The following is an 18,964-nucleotide window of genomic DNA, read 5'->3' as shown; positions in this document are numbered from 1 at the left end:
TATTGGCCATCGACGTTTTCTTGGTAGTGAGCATGCATGGAGGAAGAGAAAGGTGTTTGATGGTAAAGTTGAAACCCGTGAGAAGCCAGAGAAATTTACTACAGATGAGCTGATGGAGCAACTCGAGAGGGTCAAGGATGTTAGAACAGGAAAGCATCCTGGAAGCAAAAAGAGAAAAATGGATGAAGAAGGCCAATGTTGGAAGCGAAGGTCATGTTTGTGGGATTTACCGTTTACCGTATTGGTCAAGTTTAAAGTTGCGTCATAATCTCGATGTCATGCACATCGAAAAAAATATATATGAGTACATCCTTGGTACTTTTCTAGGCATTCCTAGGAAGTCAAAGGACAATTTAAATTCTAGGCTTGATTTGGAGGACATGGGTATTAGGAAGCATTTACACTTGATTCGGGATGGAAATTCATACACTATTCCTCATGCACCCTACACGATGACTAAAACCCAAAAGGAAGATTTTTGTGAGTTTTTGAGAAGTGTGAAATTTCCAGATGGATATGCTTCGAACTTAGCAACATGTGTTACTGCTGATGGCTCCAACCTCCAAGGACTGAAAACACATGACTGCCATATTCTTCTTCAAAGGATTTTACCTGTTGCTGTCCGAGGAATTATGCACAAGGACATATATGAAGCACTTGCTAAATTAGGTAACTTTTTTCAACAACTTTGTGCAAAAACTTGGAAGTTAGATGTGTTGGAAAGAATGAAAGCTGAAATTCCGGTCATTTTGTGCAAATTAGAAAAAATATTTCCTCCCTCTTTCTTTGATGTGATGCTACATTTAACTATTCATTTACCTGAAGAGGCAATTCTTAGAGGTCCAGTACAGTATGGGTGGATGTACCCTGTTGAAAGAAGGTTGTTGACATTGAAACGATTTGTGAGGAACATGGCAAGGCCTGAAGGGTCCATTGCAGAAGCATATGTCGCTGCTGAGTGCTTGACTATTTGCTCGAGGTACTTTGGTGATGATGTTGAGACACGACACAATCGGGCGGGAAGGAACAGAGAACGTGTTGATATGAGAAAAGGTGACATTTCTGTTTTCAACCATGGAGTCGAGGTTCTTAGAGCATCGACGATTACATATCTTGAACGTGATTATGACAAAATGGTTTGGTTTGTGCTAAACAACTATGAGGAAGTTGAGCCATATATTGAGTATGTCATCCCATTTACAATTTTAGTTGTTTCATATAACTATATTATTAGCTTGGACCTAACTATTATCCTGATGTTCAAAAAACCCTTGAGAAGAATTTTTCTTCATGGTTCAAGAAGCATGTGGGTTTCCTATCCATTTATGTGTTGTCCATTGTTTTGGTTTTAGTCAACTTGGTTTACTTTTTTCTTGGCAGATTGCAAGACTTTGTTATGTGGATAAAGAAGACGTAAATGATGAGTTATTTGCACTATCATGTGAGCCAAATTTGCGAGTACGGATTTTTTTCAGCATGCCTTGTTAATGGTGTGCGATTCCACAACATAGATCGTGAGAAAAATAGGAGAACACAAAATAGTGGAATTTTTGCCGAGGGTACACATGATGGCGAGGATATTGACTTTTATGGTTGCTTGAAGGAAATAATTGAACTAAGGTACAACTCAGATTATAATGATGACCGAACAGTGGTTCTATTTCGATGTGACTTGTTTGACACCCATGGAAAGAAGTTTAGGATGAAGGATGATGGGATATTTAGAAGCATAAACCAGAGCAGTTTCTGGTATAAAAATGATCCTTTCATTCTAGCAACCATGGCAAAAAAATGTATTCTACCTAGAAGACACCAAGTACCATGAAAAGTGGCGAGTGGTTCAGAAGTTTTCACATAGACACTTGTGGAATGTGGCTGAAAATGACAAAGATGATATACCCAATGTTATGACATTGTCCTACCAAGACGAGGAGTGTGAATGTGGTGTTCAAGTGTCACTTAATGAGGGTACTATGGAAAATGAACAACCGATCAATGAAGATTGTCATACTGTTGATGTTACCATAGTTGATGACCTCCGTAGACAAAGAGAAGAGAAAATTCAACAAAATGAGTCAAGTGATGAGGACGATGAAACTAGATGGCAATATTTGAGTGATAATGAATTTCCAACAAACCCTTCCAAAGATGATGACGATGATAGTGATTACGAGTAACCAATGCAAATCCAAGGTAACTGAACTACCCATGCTTATCTTTCTTTGTCATGTAAAATGAAAATAGTTATGTTATCTAAGTATATGGTGGTGCTATGTGGTGCCAATGTATAGAGCAATATTAGATTACGACTCTGAGAGCTTTGCATGTAAACCTCTGTAATGGGCCAGAAGTTTGTTCAGTCCCTTCCATTCTAGCACCTTCATAATTTCTAGTTATATACAGTACATTTTTATGTCAAGATAAAATTTTCTTGGATCACTATCAACTTCATTCATTGGCCATTGTGTTTCTTGGTTAAAATTGAACACAGGCTATACTGGAACGGTTTTTATTTGGAAGGGTTTTGCTGTTTTAAGTGTGCACGCATGGTTGCAGCGAGAGTATCCTATACCAGGACTGTATCTTCACACTATAGTGTTGTTTTAGGACTTTTGAGTCTTTGGCTGATCAGTTTGGTGTTCTGATAAAATTAGAATGACTTTGCTTGAGAATAGATGATTCTAATGATACTTTGCAATTGGCTGCTGGTATCATTTCTACAGGATGTGAAAAATAAAATGTTGATTCTGTTCTGCTTCAGGAAAGAGTTAGTTTTACTTGTTGCTGCCTTAACTGCGTTGATCACTTGGCCTTGTTGCTGAATTCAATGAATTACCATGACCTTGCAGGAAAAAAATTAAGGCAGTAAACAACATCGGTTGGCCCTAGTTGACACAATGCTGCTAAAAACAACGATGAGCTGATTGTCTCATATCAACTAGTAATAGTGCAGTTGTGTAAGAGCTCTTTAAAAGATGCTCCAGCTAAAGTGTCTTGTGTAGATTAGGCACATGTATGGTCGTATCTGTATTCTTTTCCACATTAGCTGCATTTTTCATGCTTCGTATGGAAACACATCATATATAATTCAATTCAATGTTTGACATGCTGCAAATTGTCTATGGTCCACTAAATGAACATCTAGGCGAATTGTGGCGCTGAATCAAATGTCCCCTCGCATATTTATTTCATGGCGCTGAAAACTTCAAAATTCCTCATATCATCGTGTATTTGATTTTCTTAGTGTTCTGTCCGACACTACTATTCATTCTGTTAGATTTATCGGCTAAAAAGTGGGTCAGATTCTTCAGCAGCCGGGTTTTAAATTTTAGCCATGGGTAACCCGTACCCGATCTGAGTGGAGGCGCAATGGCGGGTGGGCGGGTTGGCGGCATCTGAGCGGCGTGTGATGGCGAGCGGGCATCTGTGCGGCAGGGCGACGACATCCTAGCGGCGCGCGACCCATTGTATGAACCTGGAAAGGACACTGAACCTGGAGACAGGGACTTTGAACAAGGAGTAGTTGAAAAGGTATATATGCAATGTTGCACTATTATTACTCATTGTGTTCAGTATGCAAGAGTTTTTTTCATGATTTAATTTCTTGTATCATGCAGGGCTCTGAACTTAGCAAGAATTTACCAAGAGGACCAAGAGCATCAAAGTGTGTGATGGCACTTCAGGAGCAAGACCAACCAGCCAGAATGACAAGGCAGAGGACAAAGGAAATATCATCAGCTAATGAATTTTGCCTTGTTCAAACAACTGACCCTCAGGATGGTCCCATAGAAGATGGGTTGATCACTCTGGATGCTCATACTCAGTCTGACAATCAGAATAACATGATTGAACAAGGCAAGTGATTTCAGCTACTTTCCATGATTAACGATTTATATATTTGCATATTAATGGGTAGTTGATTTTCATTAATTGATTCTGAAATGCCATGATAGGTCAGCGAAATGTGAAGATGCGTCATGCAGGCAAAGAATTAGATAGGATCTCCAGAGGGTTAAACACCAAGATTGCATTACACGTTGCTGATGGAAACCGCAGGCCAGAGGCACCTATGCAAGCTGCCAAACTAGCATCCGAGGCTGGTTTTGCTTTGCGAGACCATATCCCCATCCTCCCTTGCTGGAAGGACTATGAGGGTGAGAATAATAAGGACCTTCTTGCCGACTTCCAGGAAAAAGTAGTTGTAAGTACCCAATCTGTGTTATATGCTATCAAAAAATTTCATCAGATGAAACCTTTTTTTGTTTTAGTTTCCTTTTATCTATCAATAGTTCAAGTGACTAAAATAGTGTCCTTTTGTTCATACCATTACATATCCTCTGTGGCTTCTGAATTATATTACATAGATATATTCTGAGTAACTATATAATCTGAATCAGATAACCCTAGCATTAAGTAAGGTAGCTCGGCTTGTTCTACATATCTCTTTGGCCTCTTAGTCATCATAAGTGTTGGCTAGACTACTCTAAAACTATTGTATTTCTATTATTCAAGTAAAGGAAATGTAGTATGCCTTATATGTTTAATAACTACTTGATTATTTGTATAGATCATAAGCACTACAGATCATATAAACAGATGATTATCTAGTAACTGCTTGTTCATTTGGCTGCACTACTCAAGCTGTTATGTTAACTCTCATAGAGGAATTAGTTCTCAAATATACATGCTATGCTAGTTCTCATAGTGTAATTACATGATCTGTCTGCCTTTTAACCATATGTGCTTATGCTCTTGTCCCAGAGTCATTTCTCTATTGATGTTAACAATAAGAAAGCAGTGGAATATGCATGTGTTGATTTGCTCAAAAAGGGACAACGGAATATGAGATATTTACTGAAGAAGAAATACTTTAATGGCATACCAGCTAACCAAGTGAGAACCACTTCACCATTAGGCACTATGACGGATGAGCAGTGGAAAGCACTAGTGGACATGTGGTCTACCCCTAAGCACAAGGTATCCTTCCTAAATATCTCTCATAAATGTTGACTTAAAAAGAACCACATCTCCAATTAATGTTTGCCTCTCTATAGGAAAAATGTTTGAAAGCAAAGGATACTCGTGGGCTAGTAAAGTACCAGCAAAAGACAGGATCTCGGTCCTATATTGCTCAATGCTATGTCACGGTAAGCTACTTTTATACTTTCTTCTAGTGTCAATGAAGTAAATTTCTGTTGCTCAAATTGCAATTTCTAGTGAACCTGATTGCAATACAATCCTGTAGTGCCATTAATCATTATTTAAAATAGGCCATCAACTGCACAAATTTGGATCGCGTTGTTTTTGCATGATCCGATGATGAACTAGCAGCTAGCAAATAATTAAATGCACTGTGCCTCAACTAGCTAACCACTAACAGTACTAAAGCATGGATTAACAGCAAGGATACACACTATTGTTGTTAAATTGTTGTTTCATATAACCTGTACGTATAGATCTGGGTTGTTTCTTTTTTGCATGTTCAGATTATGAAATAGTAACTAATAAATAAATGCAAATAACCTGTTTGATCCAGGTTATTTCTTTTTTGCATGTTCAATCCATATGTACCAGTGTCATTTTTTTTCTGTGGAAGTAATTATCGAATTATCTGCAGAGTTGTATCAATTAAAATTGGCCATATGTTCGTAAGATCTTCTGCACTTGCTTATTGCCCCCAGAGTTCCTTGCATGGTTACCAATTATTTGCAGAACTAATAAATAAATGCATTGTGCCTCAACTAGCTAATCAAACATACATTGCTGTGAAATTATAGTTTCAAGTATTGTTGATTTTCTTTATCAAATATTTTAGCTGTTGTTTACATGTTTCAGAAGTCTAAATTTAAGGATGAGCCACCCACTGTGGTTGACTTCTTCAAGGCAACACATTGCAGCAGCAAAACAGGTTACAGTGAGGACACACAAAAAGCTATTGTGAGTGCATCTTCATGTCTTGTTTTCTATTATAATGGACAGAAAATGGAATCTGAGAAAACTAACTTGCTTTTTCCCCTATGCTAGGCTGAAATGGAGGCCATCATTGCTCAAGAACCACAAGAACGGCAAGTTGCAAAGACTCCAACCCAAGCTGTAGCTCAAGTTCTGCCAACCTCAAAATTTCTTCAAAATATTGGCATTGAGTCTGCAACAATGAAGAAAAGTGCTAAAACCACTGAAGTTGCTAAGCGTGTACAGGAGCTTGAGAGTGAACTACTTGCTAAGAAGGAAGGAGCAGCAGAAGTTCGAGTCCAGATGGATGATCTGAAGAATCAAGTAGAGGAGGAGAGGGGTGCAAGAAAGAAGGTCGAAGAAGAGACTGCTAGGCTGAAGAACCAAATAAGTGAGATGCACGGTTTCTTTCGTTCTTTCTTTGCTGGCATTTCCACACCATCTAATGCACCACAGTAAGTTTCAAAACTTTGTCAGACTACTGTCTTGGTTGTCATTTTTATATGGAGACCTACCTTTGACCGAACCTGTAGCCATGTATGCGATTTTGGAGTGACATGGGTAATCACTTTAATAGCACTTGTCCTCGATGGTGGTCTATGTGTTGGTAATCACTTTAACAACAACGGTGATCGAAGCTATAGCCATATATGTGATTTTAGACTTATCTTGGTAACCAGAGAACTTGGCTGGTCCTGTTATGTCTTGGTCATGTGAACCATACGTGTATTTTGGTTATCAGAACTTATGGTCATATGTGTTGGTCCTGTAATGAATGTTCTGATTTTGGAGACTCAAAATTAATGTAATGTTGGTGGAATGGATGTTATCTGAAATGCAATATGGGTGTATTTGAAATGCAGGATATGTATGTTACCATATCTGTTGGAATGCATGTATGAATATGTTTTTAATGCAAATTGTGTTGTTTGGCTGGCTGGATTATTTACCTATCTGTGTTGGCCCAAATATGTTTTGGGTATGCCCTAAACATCATGGAAAAAAGGTGGGTTGGTCTAAAAAAAATCGCATGGGCCCTAAATAGTAGGTTAGGTTGGGCTGGTCCAAAAAAATAATTCGTATGGGCTGGTCAAAATACTCAATATATGCCCAAAAAAACATATGTGGACTCAGCCTAAGCAGGTTAGGTTGGGCTAAAATCAATAAAATTTAGATATGGGCTAGAAAAGGCTTCTAAACAGGAAATAGGCTAGGCCAAGTTCAGCCACAACGTTGGGCCATGCCCATCATAAGGTAACACCTTATTGGGCTTTAGTAGGCCATGATTTAATTTTGTGACTTAAAAACCATATGTCATAAAATTTTGTGACTTCAAAGTAAACGTCATAGCATTTGTGACTCTAGCATCAAAACGACAAAAGCATGGTTTAAGGCGCATGGTTTTTGACGCAAGCATTTTCGTCAACCGAATGTCATAAGTGCTAATATGTGATAAAAATTCCATATATTATGACAAATATAAATGGTCATAAACCCTCACATCTCTTGTAGTGTGTGGGAATCCCATGGCAGTCCATTCATTGGCACCAGCTCTGTGGGATGATGAGCGATCGATTCACTGATGCAAATGTGCACGTGGCAGTGGAGTTACTGCAGAACATTAAACAACATGGACTAACGGTAGCCCAGTATATTGACAAATTTGAAGAATATGTGGATTTGGTCAGGAGGGAGCATCCTTACTTACAAGAGCAGTACTTGAACAGCTGTTTCATTGGTGGGCTGAGAAATGACATCAAGTATGATGTATGTGGACAGAGGCCACAGGGGCTGCTTCAATCCTACTGGTATGCAAAGAATTATGAGAGAGCTGCGAATGCCAGGAGAAATTCTGTTAATTTTAATAGGAACAGGCAGACTCAAACACATGGCAACACTGGCCGACCAATACTAACCAGGCCCCAACAAAAGGATGAGAGTGGTAGAAAGGAGGATAGAAAGTGTTGGTTCTGTAAGGAGCCCTGGTTCCCTAAACATCAGTGCAAAGTGAGACAAGCTATTCATGCTTTGCTGGAAGAAGAGGATGGGTGCATAGAGGATGAGAGTCATTCAGGAGAAGAAAAGGAGGGGAAGTTGGATGGTGAAGGCACTGATCCAGTGGAAATCAGGGAAGAAATCATGAGTATTTCTTTGGATGCAACACTGGGTACTACTAGATCAGACATTTTCTGTAATTGTGGACATCCAGGGGAGGAAGGCAGTGGGGTTGGTAGACAGTGGAAGCACTAGTACCTTTATGGATCAAGATTTTGCAGTCCACAATCAGCTGCCTTTAGTAAATATGGGAAGGAAGAAAATTGTAGTAGCTGGAGGAGGAGAGCTACAAACTCACACTAGGGTGGCTGATCTGAATTTTAAGATTCAGGGAGAAGAATTTTGCTGCTCTTTTAACTTGATTCCACTGAAAGGCTATGACCTGGTGTTAGGAGCTGATTGGATTTTCACCCACCGCCCCATCATACTAGATCTTAAGAAGAGGGAATTGAGCATCACTAAAGCTGGCAGGTTGGTACAATTCCAGGACTATACTACTCCTGACAAACATTTTAAAATTAGTGGTCAAAAATTGAGGAAGGTAGCTAGGAAAGGAGCTATGGGATACTTAATACAAGTATATGCTATAGGGGAGGAGTCACCACTAGATCAGCCAGTAATACCTGTAGCTGTTCAAGCATTTTTGGCCAAGTTTCCCAAAGTTATGGTGGAACCCAAAGGACTGCCTCCTAGCAGAGCTTGTGACCACACCATTATACTTAAGCCAGGTTCTGAGCCTCCCAATCTCAGACCCTATAGGGTGCCCCATTATCAGAAAGAGTCAATGGAGAAAATTATTTCTGAGCTGCTACAGTTAGATGAAATCAGGGCTAGTGAGAGCCCTTATTCCTCTCCAGCTGTCATGGTTAGGAAAAAGGATGGCTCATGGAGGATGTGTGTGGATTATAGGCAGCTGAACACTCAAACAGTGAAGAACAAGTTTCCTATGCCTATAATTGAGGACTTATTGGATGAACTGCATGGGGCTAAAGTATTCACCAAATTGGACTTGAGGTCAGGATACCACCAAATTAGGATGGTTGATGGAGATATCCCTAAAACTGCTTTCCGAACACACTTGGGTCATTATGAGTATACCGTGATGCCATTTGGACTGACAAATGCCCCGGCCACCTTTCAGGCCCTTATGAATCAAGTCATGGCTCCATTTTTGAGGAAGTTTGTTCTAGTTTTTTCTTTATGACATCCTTATTTACAACAAAACATTGGAGGAGCATAGAGAACATTTAGCTGTTGTACTTCAGGCTTTGCAGGAGAACCAATTGGTTATCAGGCTCAAGAAGTGTACTTTTGAGGCACCTAGTGTAACCTACCTGGGACATGTGATTTCTGAAGAAGGAGTGGCCACTGACCCCAAGAATATAGAGAGCATTAGAAACTGGAAGATACGTGTCAATATAACTCAGCTGAGGAGTTTTCTGGGGATGACAGGGTACTACAGGAGATTTATTCAGGGCTATGGGCTGATTTGTCGGCCTTTACATGATATGCTGAAGAAGAATGGCTTTCAATGGGGAACTTCACAAACTGCTGCCTTTGAGCAGCTGAAACAGAAACTATGTCACAGTCCTGTGCTGGCTTTGCCTGATTTTCAACAGTATTTGTCATAGAAGCTGATGCTTGTGCAAATGGGATTAGGGTATTACTAATGCAAGCTGGGAAGCCAATTGCATTCTTCAGTAAAGCCCTAGGAACCAGAGCTGCTGCTCAGTCAATTTATGAAAAAGAGGCGATGGCAATTCTCGAAGCATTGAAGAAATGGAGACATTACTTTTTGGGGGGGGGAAACTGATCATCAAAACTGATCAGCAAAGTCTTAAGTACATGGTGAACTAGAGGCTGGTAGAGGGCATCCAACACAAATTGTTACTTAAGCTGCTGGAATATGATTATGTGATTGAATATAAAGCTGGGAAGGAGAACAAAGTAGCAGATGCTCTGTCTAGAAAACCTGAGGGGCAGCAGGTTGGGCAGGAGGTCTGCCAAGCAATTACTGTGATTGTTCCTGAGTGGATCCAGGATATCAAGCTGAGTTATGAAGGGGACATTCTAGCCCATCGAATGCTCAGTATGATTGGGACAAAAGCAGACCTTGAAGGAGATCATGTGTTGTCTGCAGGAATTTTAAAATACAAAGGTAGAATATATGTGGGAAGGGAAACTGACATCAGGGCACAGTTACTTAAAGTGTATCATGCATCATCCTTTGGGGGGCATTTAGGGATGAGATCCACCTATCACAGAATCAAAACATTATTTTATTGGCGGGGATTAAAGAAGGAAGTGGAAGCTCACATCAGAAACTGCCGTGTGTGTCAGGTAACCAAGGCAGAACATGTTCATATCCCAGGACTACTGAACCCTTTAGAAATTCCTGATATGACATGGACTCACATTTCTATGAACTTTATAGAAGGCCTTCCAAAATCCAAGCGAAAGGATGTAATCCTAGCTGTGGTTGACAGGTTCACCAAATATGCTCACTTCATAGCTTTATCTCACCCTTACACAGTTGAGCAAGTGGTTGAAGCCTTTATGGACAATATTTACAAGCTACATGGAGCTCCCATTGCCATTGTTTCAGACCGGGACAGAATTTTTACTAGCAACCTGTTCCAAGAAATATTCAAGGCTATTAATGTGCAACTTTGGTTCAGTACAGCGTATCACCCCCAGACTGATGGCCAAACTGAGAGGGTGAACCAATGCTTGGAGTCTTATCTCAGGAGCATGACATTTCTAGAGCCACAACGATGGTAATCCTGGTTGTCTTTGGCTGAGTGGTGGTACAATAGCACTTATCACACATCAATTCAGATGACACCATTCAAGGCATTATATGGGTACAACCCTCCACAAATCAATGAATTTTCCCTACCCTGTAATGTCTCTCAAGAAGCTCGAGTCACGATTGAGGAGAAGGAGAATGTGCTACAAAAGCTTAAGATGAGCTTATCTGAGGCACAAAGGAGGATGAAACACTATGCTGATCTGAACAGAACTGAGAGACAACTTCAAGTTGGAGACATGGTTTACTTGAAGTTACAGCCATACAGGCAAGCAGCTTTTGGAATCAGGGGTTCTCTTAAACTAAGATCCAAGTTCTATGGCCCATTCAGAGTGGAGCAAAAGGTAGGCCAAGTGGCTTATAAACTTCAGCTACCTGCGGGCACTAGCATTCACCCAGTTTTTTATGTGAGCCAACTCAAGAAGCACTTGGGTTCCCAAGCAGTGCCAATGTCCAACTTACCTCTGGTAGGTCCAGATGGTTTCATCAAGGCTGAACCAGCAGCAATTCTACAGAGAAGAATGGTACCTCGGGGAGGGGAAGCTGTCACACAGTGGCTCATTTTGTGGCAAAATCTATCTCCAGCAGAAGCTACATGGGAAGATGCAGCATTCATCCAGCAAACATTTCCTCATTTCAATCCTTGAGGACAAGGATTGTCTGCAGGGGAAGGTATTGTCAGACTTTGGGGTGGCGGAATTGGAAGGCTGAATCAGAAGAAGCCTGAACCTATTTGAATTTTTCTGAAGTTTCTGTCGTTCTGAAGAAAAACGGGTTATGGATGAAGGCGTATTCCCGAGAAGGCGTCTCTGAAGCGGTGAAGACGGATTACAGCTGAACAGGGCAAGGACCACTATAGCTGTCTTTTGTCGTTTTCATTTCTTTTCAGCTTTTCAGCTTTGTTTGTGAACTCTTGGTTGTATCCGGAGCTAGCCTCCAAATTCTGTAACAAACTACTTAAGCCCATGAGCTGGATGAATGAAGGCATGATCACACACCAATTTATTTGTCTTAGGGTAATTTAGCTCTTAGGTTATCATCTCTGAGTCTTGCGGCGTCCACGAAATATTTCCAAGTTCATTTCGTTCTACCCAGGGATCTGACAGACGGGCGCACCGGCCTAGGCGCCGGCTAGCCTAGCCGCACGGGCGCACCAGCCCGCCTAGGCGTGCGGGGGTCCAGCGAGGCGGGGGTCCGCCAAATCTGGGTGGTCCGGCGGTGGCGATCCGGTGGCGGCGACGACTAGGGTTTCTCAGTGGAGGCAGTACACGGGAGGAGGAGGATTCAGGAGAGGAGAGCAAGGGCAGTATTAGTCATTTTCATACGTGGGTCCTACGTGTCAGAGTTATTTTCTAACAGAAGGTGGATGGAATGGCACACAAGTAAAAAAAAGTTGGGTGAATGGCATACAGGTGCCTACAAAATTTTTAGTGGCACACAGGTAACCACCATCTTTTTTTAATGGTACGTAGGTAAAGGACTCTCGACAAGGCCGTCGCCGCCCTCTGTTCCCACGGCCTTAGGGTAAGCCCCACAATCCCCAACCCCTCCACTACCCACCACCGTTCTATCTAGCGTTCCTTATACGGCCACGGCTTCTTCCGCTTGAAATTGGTTTTTTTCTGCCCTAACAGTTTCATTGGTGTTGTTGGTGAGTCAAAACCTTGAATCTGGATAGAAAGTTTGGTGCTTTCTTGTCTATGTTCATGAACAGATCGAGCTTTCTTAGGAGAAATCGTATACATACTAGCTGCATGATAGTTGTTTCGGGAATATTTACAAAGGGTATTGCACTGAGATCACTTGAAGTAATAATATAAAATCATACTGGAAGATTTGTGGATGAAGGATCAAGAAGGTCTATGATTTGTTCATTGTAAATCTCCAGGAAAGAACACTTGCAATTGCATTTTAGCTTCTCATCCCTACGGTTCTCTTCTTCCTGCAAGTTGGATAGCACATACAAAAATTAGAGAATTGTTGCATTATGATATACTTGACTCTCTAACTTGCAATAACTACAAATAATCCATATACAGAAGTGCAAAATCATGAAAGAGAGCCAGACTGCCAGAGTGTGTACATATGAATTAACCGAAAATTGGAAATAGCAGCTCATATTCAGTCAATCCAAATCAGCAATTCAGCGTTGATAAGTTAGGAGCGTGTTTTCGTTTGTGTAGTTCCTTGCTTACTGCAAAAGTGTTCAATTGAATTCACCTTTTTTTATTTCTTCAGTGAACTTGAAAACATCAAGAGCAGCAACTCAATGACTGATTCTTTGAATTGTATTACTTTCTTTCAGGAAAAATGGAAATGCTACTGCTGTTTTCCCCATCATCAGACAAGTTTGTAACTTTACAATATCCTTGTGTTAGTATTCAGGTACCACACTTCCAAAAGATCTTCATGGAATTATTTTTTTTGGTGTAAAAAGTTTGTTAAAGATTCTTAGGTGGGTTTCTCGGTTCCTATTCATTGATCTGATCTGAAAATTTGATTGATAGCCAAATTGTCTTATTTGAAGTATGATATACTAAGGGAGTGTGATTTTCATTGCTATTTATTGGTGAAAATTTAATCTCAATATCAAAAGAGCAAGTAAACCATTTCACTCATATGCCTGTAAGAAATATTTTTATAGCTACTTGCAATTTTAGCCAGTTTAGAAAATCGTTGTTGCTTTGTTTTGTAAAGGAATATCTTATTATAGCGTATTTACTGTCCAAAGGATTGGTAGTGCATAGCATTTGGATTGACTGATTTCCAAAAGAAGTATAAGTTTGGATTAACTGATTTCCAAAAGAAGTATAACAAAGAACCATCGAATGAATCTTCATACACTTAAGTGGTAATTTAGATATGTCATCATCTGTCAACTGAATGCTTATGTGCTATAATGCCCATATCAATAGTCAAATCAATTTCATCAATCCATGGACATGTCAGTAACAGATATAACAAATCTTCGAATTGAAATAGCAAACAAAAGGAAGCTTTGAATATCTGCAGTTCTGGAAATGCCAACTTCAACCAGTCAAGAGCAGCTCTAAAATGTGCGTTTGGGCATTTTGAGAGATCCAGAATGTGTACATTTCGAAATGATGAGGTTTTAACAACCTTCCCCAACTCATTGTAAAGGATGATATATATTTCGGTAATCAACTTGGGAACATGAACTTTCTATCCTTTTCAGGGAAACATTATGTAATGTTATGGCTTGTCGATATGCTTGGATGCTGTTGCATTCCATTTTTTAATATGTTAAATTTTGCCAAGGAGTTGCAAAATTCCATCACCCAAGTGTAAAAAGTAAAATACAATGACAAATTCTGTCATGAAGTCCTTTTAATCCTTTGTTGCCCTCTTATCTATTTGTTTGGAAAAGTAATCTCCCTCGATTCTGTTTGTTTGATAACAAATATTCAGAGCAGTTCCAGTGGTCTAATTTGTTGCCCTCTTATCTGTTTGTTTAGAAAAGTAATTTCCCTCGGTTCTATTTGTTTGATAACAATTATTCAGAGCATTTGAAATGACTTAATTTGTCTCTGTTTAATCTTATTTACTGAAAGTATTCTATTTACTCGGTAATCTCCCTCTTCCAAGTTTACATTTATCTGATGGTTTCGGTTTTTGACAAACACGCTACGTCAAATATTCATAAGCCTTCTTATCTGACCTAGAATGGTCTAGGCGAACACTGATCCGATCCTAAATCAGATAAGTAATTTAGAAGACAATTTTTATTTAAAACTTTGTTAGTAGGAATGTTTTTCGTAGTTAATGGACTAGTAGTATGCACTACTTAAACAAAAATAGTGCACTGTACTATTTAGATTTTTCGCATAATAATATCGTTCATCATTCAATAAACAATATATAAAAGCATGACGCATACCCACCCGCTAAAAGGAAATCCACCCAACAACAAACTAGTTATGAAAAAATATTTTTGGGCTAATATATAAATAACTCCTAATCTTAAAGCATAAGTTTGGAGTTTGTTTAACAACATAATTTTTTAAGAAAAAACTAATCTCATCACTTTTGAGTATTTCCATAATAATTATCAAAAATATCATATAACTTATTTTTATGTTACTCTCTTATTATAAAATTCAGTCTTTGATATGTTAGTCATCTCATCCACATCAAATGAACATAATACACTAATCCTTTTTGTTATTTCTATCCACTAGTGCAATAAATTACATTAGTAATTGCATAGAGTATATAGTGTGCTCACATGAAAATAAATAAAATGAAAAAATTTAGACGTCATGTGGTAGAAATGGGGCACCTAGTAGAATAAGTGCACATAAAAGAAAAAATATGTTATGCCAGTTGGACAAAATAGTATGACATAAATATAGCAAAGAAAATAAATATTATATGCACTCAAGGGGGCACAAAAGAGAAAAAGAAAAAGAAAATATGCAATAAAGTACAAAATAAAAATGAAATTATAGGCAAACACACAAAAAAAATATGTACCATAATAGAAATTTTGCTTACGTTTAATGTCTTTATCATAGGTCTTAAAATCCAAAAGAATTTTATAAATCGTATATTTAGTTATACTCCACTTACATATAAAATCGTTTTTGTAAAGAAAGAGAGGGAAAAATGTTAGTAAACAATGAATGTGTACAAAACAAACGTGTTTTAAAGCATTACAAACATGGCAAAGTGTGGCGATTTAGGAATAGTTTTAATCCACAATGAAGACACTTCAACGCGGACACGTCTACGAGCATATTCTTAATGGGCTCGTTCCTTCTTTATATATTAGCGACAGATTTAAATCCTGACGAAATTTATTGTTTTTGTTTTATTATGAAATGGACCCGCCAACACATATAGCTTGCAATGTTCCGGAGGAGAACCATCTGTATCCATCGTAACTGTCTCTATCCTTGGGCTAGCGTGTGTAACTTCAAATTCAATAGGTCATGATGGGGACACCCCGTCATGGAACAATGTGGTATGGTGTGGTGTCGTGTGGTGCCCATAGTGGAGTGGAGTCTTATGATGATGTGTAGATCAGGGCAGTTTAGTTCGGCAACGAGCAAATTAGTTTGAATATGTTTATCTTACTACTAGAGGCCGGCCATCATAAGCAGCAACAGTGGCATCATCTTTAGTGTCCATGCTTCTTGGTCACACTCTAGTTAACAGCCTCCCCAACACGATGAGTGTCCATGGTTTCACCCTCGCTATGACCACAACTATGATGAGACTCATGTGATCTGCACACAAGACGTTCTTATTTGGTGCCAGTGCAGCGTGAATGGCCTCCAGTTAAACCATTTTATGTGTTATCCGAGTTTTACTAGCACAAATCGTCTCAAGTAGAACCGTTAGATTGACTACTCGCACCGATCAGGTTACACCCATCGAAGTGCTCCAAACTCGCACCAACATCACTTTTTAAAACTTTCAAACCAAAGTCGTTCTTTTTAAAAGGAGCTGACGTTGGTCTAGCAATATCACAATTTACATAGTGGTCCAACCATTGGTCTAACCATGAGTCCTGCTCTAGTCAAACCCCCGTTGCTCTAGCACTTCACACTATCAAAACACCAAACCACCACTATAGCTCATATCAAATTTACGACCAACTATCCATCATAGATTATTAATTATAACTATGATTTTAGAAATATACTATAAGAAAACATAAATGAAGTACACACAACGGAAACACTTATCAATATAATGACCACAAGGTGAAACCATATCTTCTTGTTAATTTCCAGCCTCTTCTTTGCAAGCATCATGGTCACTTGAAGGCCAGTCAACCCATTCAGGGCCTTCGAAAATCATATCAGTATCAGGATGACGTGCGTCAAACACATTACTCAACACAGATTTCGTCATATCCATGTGATCCTTATGGAAACAGTAGTCATTAATTATTAAACAGATTTCTATGAGGCCAACCGGCAAGTGCTCAACACCAAATGGCAGCCACATCATGCCATGGCTTTGCTCGCTGATCCATCCGCTCACATCGAATGATAAGTTCAGCCTGCGGAGCCTAGGCATGGCCCCAGCCTCGCTCGAAGGCCATGAATAGTTTAGGCAAGGAGAACTCAAGGTGCTCCAGAGATTGGAATGCGTTGGCGGTGCCACGCATGACGATCCTTTCTTCCGGACATCCTGCGACTCTCAACTTGAGGTCGACGAGGGAGGGCAGCCCTGCAAGGATACCAACACCACTGTTGGCCTAAAACTGGGAGACGCCGGCCCAACCAGGAGGAAGCCTTTCTACACCCCAAAAACTAGCCCATGAGGTGAGGGACCCCTCCCCTTTTAAGTTGATACCACTCCCCCTAAACTTCCAATGTCTCTCCCGTCACATATTGGGTTGGTGCTCCTTAACCCTGACCGGCTCCACACACGAGCACATACGAGCCTCACACCCACGGTTCACTGACCGGCCCAACACATAGGCACATATGGGCCTCACACCCGTGGTCCACTGGGCTTCGGGCTTACACCACACGAGTATGCACGGGCACTAGAAAGATTGTGGGCCCAGCTCTGATACCACTTGTTGGATTTGGCCCAAGATTAAATGACACACTCACACGAGTAGCAACTCACGCGATGACACACACGCACGAGTAGAAAATTTCAGTGGACACACACAATGTATTTCCGGCGACAAACACCGGCGACGACGTACGTCCCCTATCTATATTGCGACACACACTAACCAACAGATGGCTGAAGTAAGGATGCAGACAAAAGCTTATGACGACGAACGTCTTTCTTTTATTCAGTCGTTCACTTGGCACATAGCTCAGTACATGGTATGGCTTTATAGCCGAGCGGACACACCACTACGTGCAGCAGCATGCACGTAACTAACTACTGCACACAGCCACTACTATCTGCTTCATGCACAAGCTAACAACTAACTAATGCATGCATGGCTATCAACTAACTGCATGCACGTACTAGCTAATGGCCATAGACTAACTCATGCAACACATGCATGCACTGGCCACTACTCTAGTCTAACTAATTAGCTAACCAATTGATGCATGCAAGCACCACTAACCGTGAACACATCACATTTTTGGCTACTACATACATGCCTGCTTGCTTAGCACACGTCCAACACATGGCATGGCTCAAGCTAATTAGCTAATTCAACACATGAATCCTAAACAACAAGATTAGTGCTAACAACCACCATCTTCGCGGGGCTTCACCTCCCATACCTCAAGTTTCAAGGTGTGGAGGTTATGGATCAGATCAGCAATCCATCCGGGGATCCCAGGGGACATGCAGCCATAGAGATGGAGCCGGCCTGCGGAGGTGGCGAGGTGAAGGGGACAGTGTGCTCAGGCCATGGAAGTGCAGATTGCTATTCCGCAGATCAAGGCTCCTTAGGCTGCTGAGCCTTTCAAGGGAAGACCGCATGGTCTCCTCGTCCAAGGGCCATTTCATGGTGCCACATTCGAGTTTAAGGTCGCTCATGTTGGTCAGCTCACCAAGGCCCTTGATGTTATCCACCGGGTTTCTTGCCAGATCAAAATTTTCTAGGGTTCGCAGAGATGACAGCTTGCCAATTCCATTTGGCAGCACCGTGCACAAGGGGACACATAGATGCTCCAACTGGGACAATGCAGTAAGCTCTGATGGGATTGTCACCCTTTCTACATGTTCTCCAGATGAGCAATTTTACGGTCCAACAAAAAGTACCTCGAGATACCGGTACCCCGCGGTACCAAATCGTTTCTGATCGTTGGATCTAACCACGCACATCCTACTCAGCTAGATCCAACGGTGAGAAACGATTTGGTACCTCGAGATACTTTTTGTTTGACCGGAGCAAATCTTATCCAGAGGACTGCACAATAGCAAAAACCGATTTGGTGAGGCAATGGGTAGCAGAAGGTTTTGTGAGTAAAAGCCATCGAATGGATGCAAATGATGTTGCAGAAAGTTACTTCAATGAACTTGTCAACAGGAGCATGATCCAACCTGTGATGGCAGACTTCAGCCATGAGGTATCATCCTGTAGAATACATGACATGATGCTTGATCTTATCAGATCAAAGTCTGCAGAAGAGAACTTTATTACTGTAATAGACACTCCACAAGCTGTGACTGCAATGCACAAGAACATCCGCC

The 18,964-nt window shown here is 40.5% G+C and overlaps 1 long non-coding RNA gene across 3 annotated transcripts; it reads left to right on the top strand.

Annotated features, from left to right (window-relative positions):
• The first annotated feature begins 12,204 nt into the window (after window positions 1-12,204).
• On the top strand, window positions 12,205-14,209 carry LOC107305440. 3 transcript variants are annotated; one of them, XR_001551597.2, is made up of 3 exons: window positions 12,205-12,340; window positions 13,122-13,201; window positions 13,829-14,209. It is a non-coding gene; the product is annotated as an uncharacterized LOC107305440 (long non-coding RNA). The 3 variants fall into 3 exon arrangements; XR_001551595.2 differs by having other exon boundaries at window positions 13,799-14,209; XR_001551596.2 differs by having other exon boundaries at window positions 13,772-14,209.
• The last annotated feature ends 4,755 nt before the right edge of the window (window positions 14,210-18,964 follow it).

The sequence above is a fragment of the Oryza brachyantha genome, chromosome 12, assembly GCF_000231095.2.
Source record: "Oryza brachyantha chromosome 12, ObraRS2, whole genome shotgun sequence".
Lineage (NCBI taxonomy): Eukaryota > Viridiplantae > Streptophyta > Magnoliopsida > Poales > Poaceae > Oryza > Oryza brachyantha.
This window is presented reverse-complemented; position numbering and strand designations above follow the sequence as displayed.